Source organism: Cryptomeria japonica, chromosome 9, assembly GCF_030272615.1.
Source record: "Cryptomeria japonica chromosome 9, Sugi_1.0, whole genome shotgun sequence".
NCBI classification, from domain to species: domain Eukaryota; kingdom Viridiplantae; phylum Streptophyta; class Pinopsida; order Cupressales; family Cupressaceae; genus Cryptomeria; species Cryptomeria japonica.
The window spans coordinates 599,449,527-599,463,534 of record NC_081413.1 but is presented as its reverse complement, the minus strand read 5'-3'; positions in this window follow the sequence as shown (position 1 = coordinate 599,463,534).

Here is a 14,008-nt window from a genome sequence, read left to right as displayed (position 1 = left end):
TGTATCTAAAGCTAGCTTTGACTTTCTAACATCTTTGATGATGTTTTGTTTTGAAAACCCTCTTTCACAATCAATAGTACTTGCAGGAATAGTAAGAACAAGTTGCCATGACTTCATCATATGAGGATAGATTCTATGCCAATATTCTATGTTACGAAAGACTAGATCCATGCATCTTTCATCTTAAAACCCTCACAATTTGAATGCAATGAGTCAACAAAAGAGTTTAACTTCCTTTTGCATCCAGTAACATCAAATATGGACACATTGCTTGAAGTAGTGTGTTGTAAATGTTGGAGAAGCTTATCAAGCCAACGCTCTGAGACATTATCTCGAGTTTGACGATATGATGGATAATAAGAAGGGCTGAAGAGTTTTGTTGCATTAAATAGAGGAATATTTGGAAATCTTTCATTTAAACAATCAATGAGAGATTGGATATAGCCTTCTGTCAAGTGTTGACAACTTTGTTGTGTTCCTTCAACATGAGGTTGCATGGAACGCTTCCCTAAATCACCAGACTGAAATGCATCAATTGGAATAGGGACACATAGCAATTCATGTCTATCAATGATACCATCTTCATCTTTGACTTCAATACACCCAAATTGAGAATCAATCAAGAATTTTGAAAGGTAACTTGTACCTTCAACAAATGTACCTTTTCTAAAAAACCATCTATATAAATTTCCTATTGCTTCATCAAGAGCTAAACCAATAATAGTGATGTCTACATTTTCTTCTTGAAAAATCTTATTCAATTTATTTAGTTCACCCAAAACATCAGCAAGCATATGCAAACAAAATTGAACAAAATAAATCCTTGTCTTTTCATATACTTGGATGAACACTTCTTATCTTTTTTCCACAAAGTTAAGATGGATGGCATAAGCTTCACAAGCCTTATTATGACTTCTCCTCTAGATAACCATTTGATTGTGTGGATTTGCAACACATTCAAAACATCAATTTGCATAACTCTAAGTAATTCATTCAGCTCATTATTTATCTTTGGTGAATTGTGGATCCACGAATTTGCACTTTATTTGCTATTTTTTCAACAAATAATAACTCGGGTATCTTTTTAGAAGCATCTGCTGCTTCTAATGACTCATGGTGAGCTATGCAATGGATTGAAATAAGGTTTGGAATATTTTGTTTCATAAGAGAAGCAAACCCATTTTCACGCCCAACCATTGCAGAAGCACCATTTGTTGAGACAACTATTAGTTTTGCTAATGAAAGACCTCTATCATTCAGCAATTGATTGATAGTATCGTATATGGTTTTCCCACACAACCATCATTTTCATAAACATAGATATAGGTGCCCCCTGACCCCTTGATGTCAAATATGTCGCATAAACAACAAAATGTTGCTCTAAACTTTGATTAGTACTTTCATCTATCATCATTGAAAAAAAAGGACTTTTCAGCTTCTCATCTATTTGAATTTGCTCAAGATATTTTGATATGCAAAAAAGAAACTCATTTGCACCCTTATGATTTGTGTAAGCAGAATACTTTTTTGATTCAAGCAAGAAGCTCTATTTAATTATCATATTTCCTTGAATTATTTTACCTCAACACAAAATTCTTCCTTACGATTTGCACCCTTACGATTTGTGTAAGCAAATTATTTAAATTGGATGTGGTCTTCATTACACATATATAATATAGCCTAATTTTTACTTTTGATAATCTATGGCCAATTCAAATTTTTTTTACAAACATATTAGATAAAAAATTATATTATATTATAATTTAGAAAAATATTAGTATACAAAAATAGTTAAATGATACAAAATAATAAAATCTCAAATTTATATTTGAAAAAATAAGTTTAAAAATCAAGCTTTACTTACCACAACCTTAAATAAATTATTTTCGAATATGAAAAAATATCTTATAAAAATATAACCTCTAAATACTGATTTTACATTCAATAGAAACATAATTAAATAAAATCCATAATTCACTTGGATATGCAGACTAATTATAGTTACGTACCAATGAATTGATTATTTAAGGGAACTAATGATGAGTCACAAGTCTATATGAAAGGGGATGGTTAATTGAGTTGAATTAAAATTAGTTAGAATATACATAAAAAAATCTCGGGCTCAAAGACCTCTTCTTCATACCCATTGCGAGGTGCAAATGACTATCTGGTCTCTAAAATACACCCAACATCTATTATAATGTATGAAAAGTATTATAGTCTTAGCATCTACTATAATATATTTATAATGCACGAAAAATATTATTATCTTGATGCATTCTAAAACTAAATAGCCTTTTCTTTGCCTGGCCCTCAAACTATTAGTTAAGATATAAAAATATGTTCTAAGACTGTCATCAACTGAATGTCAACTGGATTTCATTAATCTATGTTATTAGAAAATGAGATTACAATGAAAAACTAATTGTAATGGAAGCTAATCAGATCCAAGAAAGGACACTTCTAGGGGAAGAGTCTTCACCAAGTGTCACCCTCATAAGATAAATAAGGAACATTTTTCATATCCAATCAACAGAGACTGATTATAATCTATCCTGTGAAACCAACAATAAATAAATATGACTAGCAGTAACAGTGAAGGAGGTAAATCTGTAATGCTTTGGCAATGTCAGTTTTAATTAACAAAGTTTGTATCCCTACATCTTGAATCCAATCATTTGATTTTTAGAATTCTCAATATAAATCCTTTCTTTTGGAACTTTATCTTAATATCACTTTTAAATCTACATTAGGAAAACTAATTGGGAGTTCCATTGCTGTACTTCAATTTTTTCCTTTGATTTATTGCAGAATCCTCCAAGCGCAGATATTCTGGGTTTGAGTTAGATAGTTTTCAGGCTGAAACTAGTGCTAGTGGTAGCACTAGTGAAAGCAAAAGGAGGAAAGTAGAGAGCCACCATGGTCATGCTCTCACAACTTCACAAGACAAATCATCCAACATTGCAGAAGCCCAAAAAGAAACTCAAAGTGAAGAGATTGGAATGAAGAAATACAAAAATAAAGAAATTCAGATGGAAGAGGGCGAAGTCGAAGAAAATGAAGAGGAACAAATTTTTTATGGTGTTAAGATCTGGTATTTCGTTTTTTATGTTTATTATCTGTTGTTTAAATTTATTGTTTGAAAGTTTTTAGATTTGATTGTGTAAATTTTTTCATATTTTATGATATTCATCAGAATCATTCCAATGATGAAATATAAAATATGATTGAAAGTTTTGGTTAAAAAAATACAACCAAATTTAAAAACTTTCAAGAAATTGTCAAAATTGAAATTCTCCATAAAAAATATCATAAAATAATGGTGAAGTAAAAGCTTCATTGCTTAAGAAAATATAATTCTGATATTTTTTTAGATCTTTTAACTAGAACATAAAAAATTTCTTAAAATTTTTTAGATTTGATTGCATAAAATATTTAGGATCATAGTTCATGATCTATCATTAGAGATCAAAGTATATAATAAATATATCGAACAGTTAAAAAAATGTAAACTAAAATGTATAAACTTAATGTAGTTGTTTCTGGATTGATGCAAAAAATTCATTACACAATCTAATCCAGAAACAACTACATTAATTCAATATGTAAAAACTTCATATTATTAATTATGTATAAACTTCTAAACAATATGAAAAAGTTAATTGGTGATGATCAAACAACATGGCAGTTGCCCAGATGGAGCAGAGTTTTACTGGGTAAAAGATGAACTACAAGATTTCCTCGATCAAAAGGCGGACTTCTGGTTATCTTCCAGTCACGTGGATACTTATATATAGTAAGTACCTAGTTAATCTGTTAGAAAACAAATTAACATTTTTAAGTCGAACAGAGTCTTAAACCACACACACTAAGCAACATATTAAGTCTCTGAGTGTTTAACACTTTCAAATTTTAGTGTGTGTGATTTAAGCCATCTAATTATGAACAAAGATTATTATTATTTTTAAATATAACTTGTTGAATCATTTTGATCTAAGATTTTACAACATAATTAATGAAAAGAAACTTCACAGCTACATCAATTCATGATATTTATTAACAGAATATTGAACAAAATCGAATAGAAGAGAAATCTAACCAGAACATTTGATTTTTCATAATTATTATTATTTTGCACAATTATCTTTTACTTAATGTTACTATCTGATGATTCAAATTAATCCAGGAGAATTTGGACTGCAGTTTTCATATGAGAGAATTTGAAACGACACACCCATCGCTTTCACTCTCAAAGAGAGTAAATATATGCTCTTCTTTTAAGATGGGCCAGAAATTGGGTATACATCTTGACAAAACCGAAGGAGAAAAAGGAGCCAATGCTCTTAAGGGACTGTTGGAACGTCCTGGGATGCTCAAGAAAGTTCAATATAATCTCATTCCTTTTCATTTCAAGTAAAGTACATTTCATTCTCATTTTAAAATATGATTTTGTTGGCCTTTTTTTTAATTTGAAAATTTAGAAAGACAAGAAAGGTCTTTTCAAATCTGTTTTTCAATTGTATGTCAGAGTAAAAGGTGTGAGATTGAATAGAGAAGACTTTTACTTTGTTTTAATGGATTTTATTGTTATTTTGGAGCGTTATTGTTCTGATTGATTAAAGTGGGATATGATGAAAGGTCTGAATCTTTTATATAACCGTAAAAAAACAACTATCTAGGATGCATGAGGGATGCGCGCCCAGCAAAAGACCAAATCCAAAGCACACAAAAAACTAGGAGATAATCAAGACAAAATCAATAAAGGAATAGATAACAAAAAACCAGACAACAAACCTCCCACCACAAACACAAAGGAATGGTCTACTGAGTGAGAGTACTATCAGCTTGCCATTCATGACCTAACACTTTAACTTTATTAGCAAACGACAACTTTTTGTTAGTCTTTCTCAGAGGATATTGCAACACAATCCAGAGTAACCTTAACAGTGGAGGTTGATGGGGTGCAACTTAGTTGTTGGAGACTCCAAATGTTTCTTCTTCTTTGCCTTCCTCCTTTCGATCTCATCCCAAATGGAGAGGCATAGTTCTTCATTGCCATATTAATATTATCTGTTATGTTAAAATTTTATGATTTGTTTTTGAAAATATTTGTTTAGAAGAATTTCTCTTAGATCCTAGGATATAGAAGATAACATCACTTGGACAATTGTTCATAGATGAAGAAAGGTCTTCCCAAACCTATCTCCCAATTACAAATCAAAATAAAAGGTGTGACATTGAATAAGAAAGAGTCCAACATTGTTTTATGCACTTCACTGGTGTTTTTACAAGTGCTATCATTAATATTAACTATTATATTAACATTATATGATTTTTTTTAAGGTAATAATTGTTTAGAAGAATCTTCTTAGATCCGAGGATTCATAAGTTAACATCTCTTGAACAATAATTCAAAGATCAAGAAAGGAATTCCTAATTATGTCTCTCAATTGTACAAGAGAGTAATAGGTGTGAGATTGAATAGGGAAGGGTCCCCTATTGTTTAATTAATGTTTTGTGATTAACAACTCACTTGTTCGTGTTTGATCTAGCTTGTCAAACTGGTTTTAATTCCATATGTACTCTTGTTGTATTGAATTTGATCTGTTCATCTTTTATAATATATTGACCATCCCATCAAAATCAACTTATTTTAATCAAAACTATTTAAGAATTTTGTAATAATTTATTATAAATATATTCAAAAACTATTTATATATTATAATAAAAATTACTAATTAATAAAATGCTTAAATGTTTAATAATTTCTTTATTTTTGCAGAAGACACTGGCATTTATTTATCATTTCTGGTCTGCATGAAGAGAAGTCTTCTATCCGCCCACATATTTTATATCTCAATTCTTTGGCAGTGTGCAAAATAAATGAGCCAATTAAGAATGCTATAACACAGTAAATATATATACTATTTTTGATATATTACATTTAATGTCCACTATTTTTTTTTTTTTTCCTTCTCTTGCCAATGTAACTAATATATTTATTATATTCCAGAGTTGTTGAAGACTGGTCTAAAACTAGGGCTATCTGGTCTGATTTAAAGGAAAGGCATACCATCAGAGTCTTCATTTTCATTTACACAGTATTTTTTTCTTTCAAGACTTTGTGTTAAACATTTGAATGCATGAATACAGGTTCCTCAGCAGCAAAATACATATGACTGTGGGCTTTATGTAGTGGAATTTGTATATGAATTTTTAAGTTACTTAGCCAAACCGGAGCTAGAAGGTTTTATATTTAGGGTGAGTTGGAATTTTAGCTTAAGTTGGCAAATTTTATTGTCTAGAATTTTAGATAATGAGATCTATATTTAAATTTAAATTTTATTTAGATAATTTTATTAAAATATGAAAAATAAGGGGTAGAGTATAATTGTGTGCGTTAATTTTTTTTAATCTTAAATTTAAGTAAATATGTAAAATTTATTTCATTGATATATTTAAAATACTAATTATAATTTATATTAAGATGGCCCACTATAACGATAGTGATTTTGGATCAAGTTTACGTGAAGAATTTTATGAGCAAATGGATTATTTCCTTCGACCTCTTGAAATTAAAAAATGTAAGTTATAAGAGTTAATTTTATTTTTAATATTTTTTAAACAACAAACTAATCACCATACCATTGAGCTTTGATAGGGTCATTAGACCATTTTTTATAAGACATGAGATTCAATATTGTTTTGATTGAGAGATTCTATTGTTGTTTGATACAGTAAGCTTTGAGGAATATTGGAATGCCAATAAAAATGATGATCATGAAAATTGAAGACAGATAAAAATGCAAAATCATGATAAATAGAGTTGTTTCAACTACACGATGTGGTATTTATGATTACTTGAAAAACAAAGTAAAGAAGAGTTTTTTTTGTTGGATTATGCAACTATTATACATTTGCATATAATCTCCTAATGAAATTAGATTGTAATTGCACATAATTACAATACGATATTTATTTAAGTTAATAAATATCATATTAAATACAATTGTAATGGGTATAGAAATATTGCAGCAAGATATTTATGTTCCATCTTATAATCATATTTGGTAGGTATATATATATATATATATATATATATATATATATATATATATATATATATATATTCTATACTTTCAATTCATTTGGTTTTTTTAACTCTCTAAAAGTCACATTTCATTAATTTTAATTAAACTAAGAGACTTAATTTATAAACAATAATTATTTTGATATATCTCTTATTTTCATGTAAAAAAAAATTGACTATAGTGTTACTATGTAATATGATTGAGCAAAGATTTCAAATGTATCAAATGTATAAATGATTGTTAAATTTGTACTTGAAACTATTTTAGGGCCAACTTAGATGTATTAAAATTTGAACATTTGGAATTGAGTTGTTGAATCCATAAGAGAACATGTCACTATCACATTAGTCCACTTGACACTAATCCATATGTGCATAACCAATGGTGTGTACATGCCCATCATTCCATTATACTCTTACTCTTAAGTCAGTGGTAATGATGCATACAACTAAATGTTATTCAACTTGGACAAACACATTATAAATATAAGAAATATATTAAAAATGTTAATTCATAAATACAAAAATATAATTCATATTCTAGTAAAACATAAAATATATATATTTCTACATGTGCACAAAACACTCACAAGTAGAGTACTTAGATAGAGATTAATTAGACAAATTTAATACACTATGAAATCTCAATTAATACCATATTTCATTAGACCGTTTACATATAAGCCATATAAATAGTTTTTCTTTTTAATTAGAAAAAGAAAATTTTATTACGAATCAAAGAATTGTACAATAGAGAACATTATACATAATTAGTTAGAATGTTGTCAAGCAACAAAAAATGTTGCCTAATAGCTAACAAGAAGAATCAAGTGTTCTCCAGCAGCAAGAAAATAGCTCAAGTAATTCAAACGTTGCATGGAGCTCAAATATTTTACATAAATTTGTGGAATACACTTTTCCAAAATAATGAACATGACAATAAGTATCCAGTACAACTCAGCAAGGGATCTCCAACCTCTGGAGTGTGAGTCCTATTACCTATCCGGCTGCCTTTAATTTTAAACTTTGCCTCATAACTATTAAGTTGACCCTGTAGATCATCAAGAATCCTTTTGAACTCAACATTAACTATAAATTTACATTAATAAAACTTAAAATATTTATATTTATACATGTAGATAAAAACTTACAAACTCTACATATGCAATTTTTAAAAATTACACATGAATAATTCAATCTCAATAAATATTGAAATATGCACAAAGGTAAGTATATCAAGTATATGAATCTATTATTTTTTAATTTTATAGCAAAGAATTAATACTCAAGTGTATCATGTTTATGCCTCACTTTATAATTATTCTTATAAACTTCTATGTACACATTATCATAATATTTATTTATCCAAACCACTCTCTCTTATTTGTGTGTACTCCTTCATGAAACACACAATATCAAGGAAGCATATTATTACTAGTTATTATAAAAGTAATGTGCAAGTGGTCTTTAGTTTATTATTCTAGATATTCTATTTCAAGTTGTCTTTGTTGTTTTTCTTTTTATTGCTCCATGTATATTCACATGCATGTTATCGCTGAGGTAAAATGTAAGAGTGAAAAGTACATACCCTTCATTTTTATATAATCTATTTTACACCTACTTTTTGAGTGTCCTAAGTACACTATCCTACCAAATGATTTCAACAAATTTGATACTTCTATTGACCCCAAAATTCAATTGACCATTAAAAACATAACATTTAAACCTAAAGATTAGAAAAATCTTAGATCTAATATTAGTAACTCCATTGTGACATTCAAAACTATAGTTTTGATTTGACTTAATAATCTACAAACTTTTGAATTTGGAATTTATGAATCAAGAATTATATACTAATATGCACTAGTGGCAATACCATAGTACCTATTTAAATATATTTGAATAGTAAATTGGTAGTTTTCAATGAATATGCAAATTACATGGATATATTTCACCCCTTCTTCCACTCAATAACACATTGGCTATGTATACAATATAGCCTTACTCTTTCATTTTCCTAAAATTTTATACAATATGAATAATTGAATTTTCTTTTTCTTTCCTTAATTTGTTTTGTAAAATTCTTTTAATTATCTATTCTTAAACCTAATCTCACATTGCATATATATAGGGTTTCAAAGCCTTAGAAAATGAAGTGTTCCATCTCCATGTTGGAAATAGAAGGAATTTAGTGCATCATTTGTTCTCTATTGTGTGATTTTTCACCCCCTTATGAAAAGAACAAAATAGTGGATTCTTTTCTTCTTAGAATGATTAGAAGAAAATTTGAATTATCTTTTTTTAGTTTGTCTATACGTTAGTAATTTTCATTTTTGAAGGTCTTAAGGGCATTTTTAGCCCTTGAAAGTGGTGAAAGAGCATGGCTAGGTACACTGCATTTTTTTAGTTTGTCTTCCTTTGAGACGCACACGATCGTAGGTGGCTAAGTTGCAGACCGACGATGACATTAAAGCATTAGTTGCAGATGCACTAACAAAACAACGTGAAGAAATGATGGAGCAGTTCAAGCAAATGTTGGAAAGTCGTGGGTCACAAGCAAACCCACCATTCACAGGGTATATGCCATTCAAGGTGCAAGTGAATTTCGATATACCCACATTTGAAGGAAAGATCGATGCAGATGTTGTTGATAATTGGGTTTCAAAATTGGAAAGATATTTCTCTGTCAATCAGTTTTCAGATGAAGAGAAGATAACTTTTGCTCTCCTCAAAGCTGAAAATCATGTGAAAGATTCGTGGGAAGCAAAGTTAGCATCCAAGGAAGCAGAAAATGGCAACACTTTTATTTTTGATCAAAAACCCACATGGGGAGAATTCATGGAGCACATAAAGGAAGAATATTTTCCTATTGATACATATGAACAGAAATATATGCAGTGGCAATTGCTTCAACAGAAGAAGGACTAAACTATTCAGGAATATACTAATATGTTTCATGCCTTAGCAGCAAATATTGGCATCAAAGATTGTGAGAAGCACCGAGTTTTGAAATATCAGAGTGGACTCCACAAGTATATCCAAACCGAAATGGAATTCCTAAACATAGAGACTTTACCTAGTGCATATAAATTTGCTACCAAAATTGAGGATAAATTCAAACAGAAAGGAAGGAGGGATAATTTCGCAAACTACAGATGGAAGGGTGAAGGTGGAAAAACTACATGGAAACAAACCTCTAAGGACCCCTCTCCCAATTCACCAACAAAAAAGACATGGAGTATGAAGAAGACACAAGAAAATAGTATGTGGTGTGAATTCTATAAGAGTCCCTCACATAATACAAAAGATTGAAGAACCATAAAAAGCTTAATGATGGAGACGCATGAAGACAAGGCAGAATCTAAGGTAGTAGAAACTTGCACAGAAAGAAATCATGAACAGGTCATTGAGGCTGATCCATATGCCACGGTAGCTACTACAAGAATATTGCCCCTGTAGGATGAGGAGAGATTGTTCCATTCACAAATGTGGGTCGGAGGAAAAGCCCCACACTTTATCATTGATAGCGGAAGTCAAAAGAACCTAATATCAGTAGAGACTGTGAAGAGACCGAATATGAAAACAACAACCCACCCGCAACCCTATTCAATGGGATAGGTTATTCAAGGAAGAGATATCTAGGTGCACCAACAGTGTCACCTTTCATACTCCATAAAGCCTTTCAAAGATGAGGTAATCTGTGATGTGGCTCCCTTAGATGTTTGTGATGTTATGTTGGGAAAACCATATATGTACCAACGACATGGTGTTTATGAGTCTAGGCCTCGTAGCGTGACCATCAAATTAGGAGAGCAGAAATACCGAATACCAGAGGTAAGCCCTACATCCACTACCTCTTTGATTAGTGCCAAGCAATGTAAGAGGTTGGTTGCCAAAGTGGGAACATTCATTTTATTGATGATTCGTGATGAAGAAGAAAGAAAATCAGTTTATAATTCCCAACCATCACAAACACCACAATGCTGCAGAAAATATCAATGGATCAAATTTTGATGAAATATGAAAATCTGTTTAAGTTACCAACTAGGGTACCTACAAACTGCCAAGTGAGACATACTATTGATTTGATACCAGGAACTCCATTACCTAATGAACCAGTCTACCGTAGGTCAGTATTAGAGAATATGAGATTAAGAGGCAAATACAAGAATTGATTGAGAAGGGACATATTCGTCCAAGTGCATCACCCTGTGGCAGTCGCATTGTTCTAGCAAAGAAAAAGGATGGAACCTGGAGACTTTGTATTGACTATAGGGCCTTGAATAAAATTTCAGTAAAAAATAGGTATCCACTTCCCCGGATAGATGACCTCTTGGTCCAGCTTAGAGGGGCCTGCTTCTTCACCAAAATTGATTTGAAATTAGGGTACCATCAAGTACCAATTGAATCAGCCGATGTGTGGAAGACAACTTTCAAATCTAAAGAGGGATTGTTTGAATGGCTAGTGATGCCTTTCGGTCTAACAAATGCTCTAGGGACATTCATGAGAATGATGAATGATATACTTAGACCATTCACTGATTCCTTTGTGGTGGCATATCTTGATTACATACTCATCTTCAACAAAACTTGGGAGGAACATTTGCAACATGTGGAAAACATTCTCTCAACCTTACAAGATCATGGGCTTTATGCAAACAAAGAGAAGTGCTCCTTTGGTATGCAGAGTATCAGATACTTGGATATGTTATTAACAGTGAAGGTTTCCAGGTTGATCCGGATAAGATACAAGTGATTAAGGACTAGTCGTTTCCTAGAAATCTCATAGAGTTATGAAGTTTCCTCAGGTTGGCAAACTTTTATCACAGATTTTTAGGGATTTTCCCATCTATCATGGCCTCTAAATCATTCATTGAGGGGAGGGGGGGACACAAGCAAAAATTAAATAGACAAGTGCTCAACAAGAAGCATTCGAGGGGCTAAAATGAAGGTTATGTTCTGCACTAGATTTATCTCTTCCTGACCTGCAACAGTCATTTGAAATACAAACAGATGCATCAAAATATGCTCTAGGGGCAGTTCTCATGTAGCATGGTCATCCAGTTGCATATCACAGTCAAGACTTTTTCTAATACAGTGCGTCGATATGCTACTTACGACAAGGAACTATATGCTATTGTTCAAGCATGTAAGCAGTGGAAACATTACATTTTGGGTAAGGAGATTGTCATCCACACAGATCACAAACCCCTTCAATTTTTGCAAACACAAGGGAAGTTGTAGAATGATCGACATCAACGATGGTCAACATATTTTCAACAATTTCACCTCAATATTCTCCACAAGAAGGGAAGTACTAACAAAGTAGCAAACTATTTGAGCAGGCCTCCAATTGCAACCATAAGTATGGTTTTGAACTCATGTGGTCATCAAACTAAATCCTGGGCTTGCTTGTATGAGAACGATATTGAATTTGCAGATGTTTATAATCAATTAGTGAATGGACATCAAGTGAATGATTTCTATTTGCAGGAAGGAATGCTTTGTCGCCTTGCCCAAACCTGTGTGGCCAATGTAGAACTCAAAAAGTTGATATGGGAAGCTCACTATAGTAAGGTTGCTGGTCACTTTGGTGTAGGTAAGACTACTGCTATACTTCGGAAGTATTTCTGTTGGCCAAAATTATGGAATGATTTTATTTCATATATTCAAGCTTGTACCACATGTGCTATTGCTAAGCCTACCAATCATAAACTTTGGTTGTACTCACCACTTCCTGTTCTTGAAAAACCTTGGCACTTAGTTTCTATGGACTTTATGCCTGGTCTTCCTACCACCAAAAGAAGCCATGATTGTGTGTATGTTGTGGTAGATAGGTTCTCAAAAATGGCAGTAATAGTGGCATGTAAAAAAACCATTTATGCAGAGGACACTGCAAAGCTATTCTTTGAATACATTTGGGTTCATTTTGGTCTGCCGAATACCATTATCTCTAATAGAGACAACAAGTTTCTTAGTAAGTTCTGGTCTACACTATGGGAAAATATGGACACAAAATTGACAAAGTCTACTGCTTTCCACCCTCAAACAGATGGCCAAATAGAGGTAGTGAATCAAATGATCATACACATCCTACGAATGTACCACTAAAAACATCCCTGCACATGGGATGAAAGTCTTCCATATGTTTAGCATAGCTACAACAGGGCAATTCACAGTTCAACTGGCCACAACCCATTTGAGGTTTGTCTTGATTATTAGCCACTTGCACCCATGGAAGTTGCCATACCACTTATTCAACCTGATCTGGTTCCACGTGTTGGTAAGGAGGAAGATAAGGCAACCCAATTCATCTATAGAATTCATGATCTACAACAACAAGTTCATGAAATTTTGGAACACACCAATAAGAAGTATAAGGAGATACATGATGAGCATCATACTCCTCATAATTTTCAAGTCGAGGACAAGGTGTGGTTGCATATCCAGAAGGAACGATTGCAGGGTGCCAATAGGAAGCTTCATCCTCTACGTTATGGGCCATACACCATCATCAAGCAAGTTGGTGATAATACTTTTGAGCTTAATTTACCTCCATTTCTGGGTCTTCATCCAGTCTTCAATGTGGAACTCTTGAAGCCATATTTTCCTCCACTATTAGATGTTGCAGATGTGGCAGAAACAATCTCCACTATAGAATTGAATCCAAATGCAGCTACCCCATTCCAATGTGATCAGATTGTGGACACCATGGTGAAAACACTCAAACAACAACAAATTTATTTGTACAAAGTGGTTCTAGCAGGGCAAATTGCTCAACAAGGAAAGTGGTTTACTAGAGAGCAGCTTCAAGAAAAACAAACTGAAAGTGAAGAGATTGGAATGAAGAAAAACAAAAATAAAGAAATTCAGATGGAAGAGAGCGAAGTCAAAGAAAATGAAGAGGAACAAAACTTT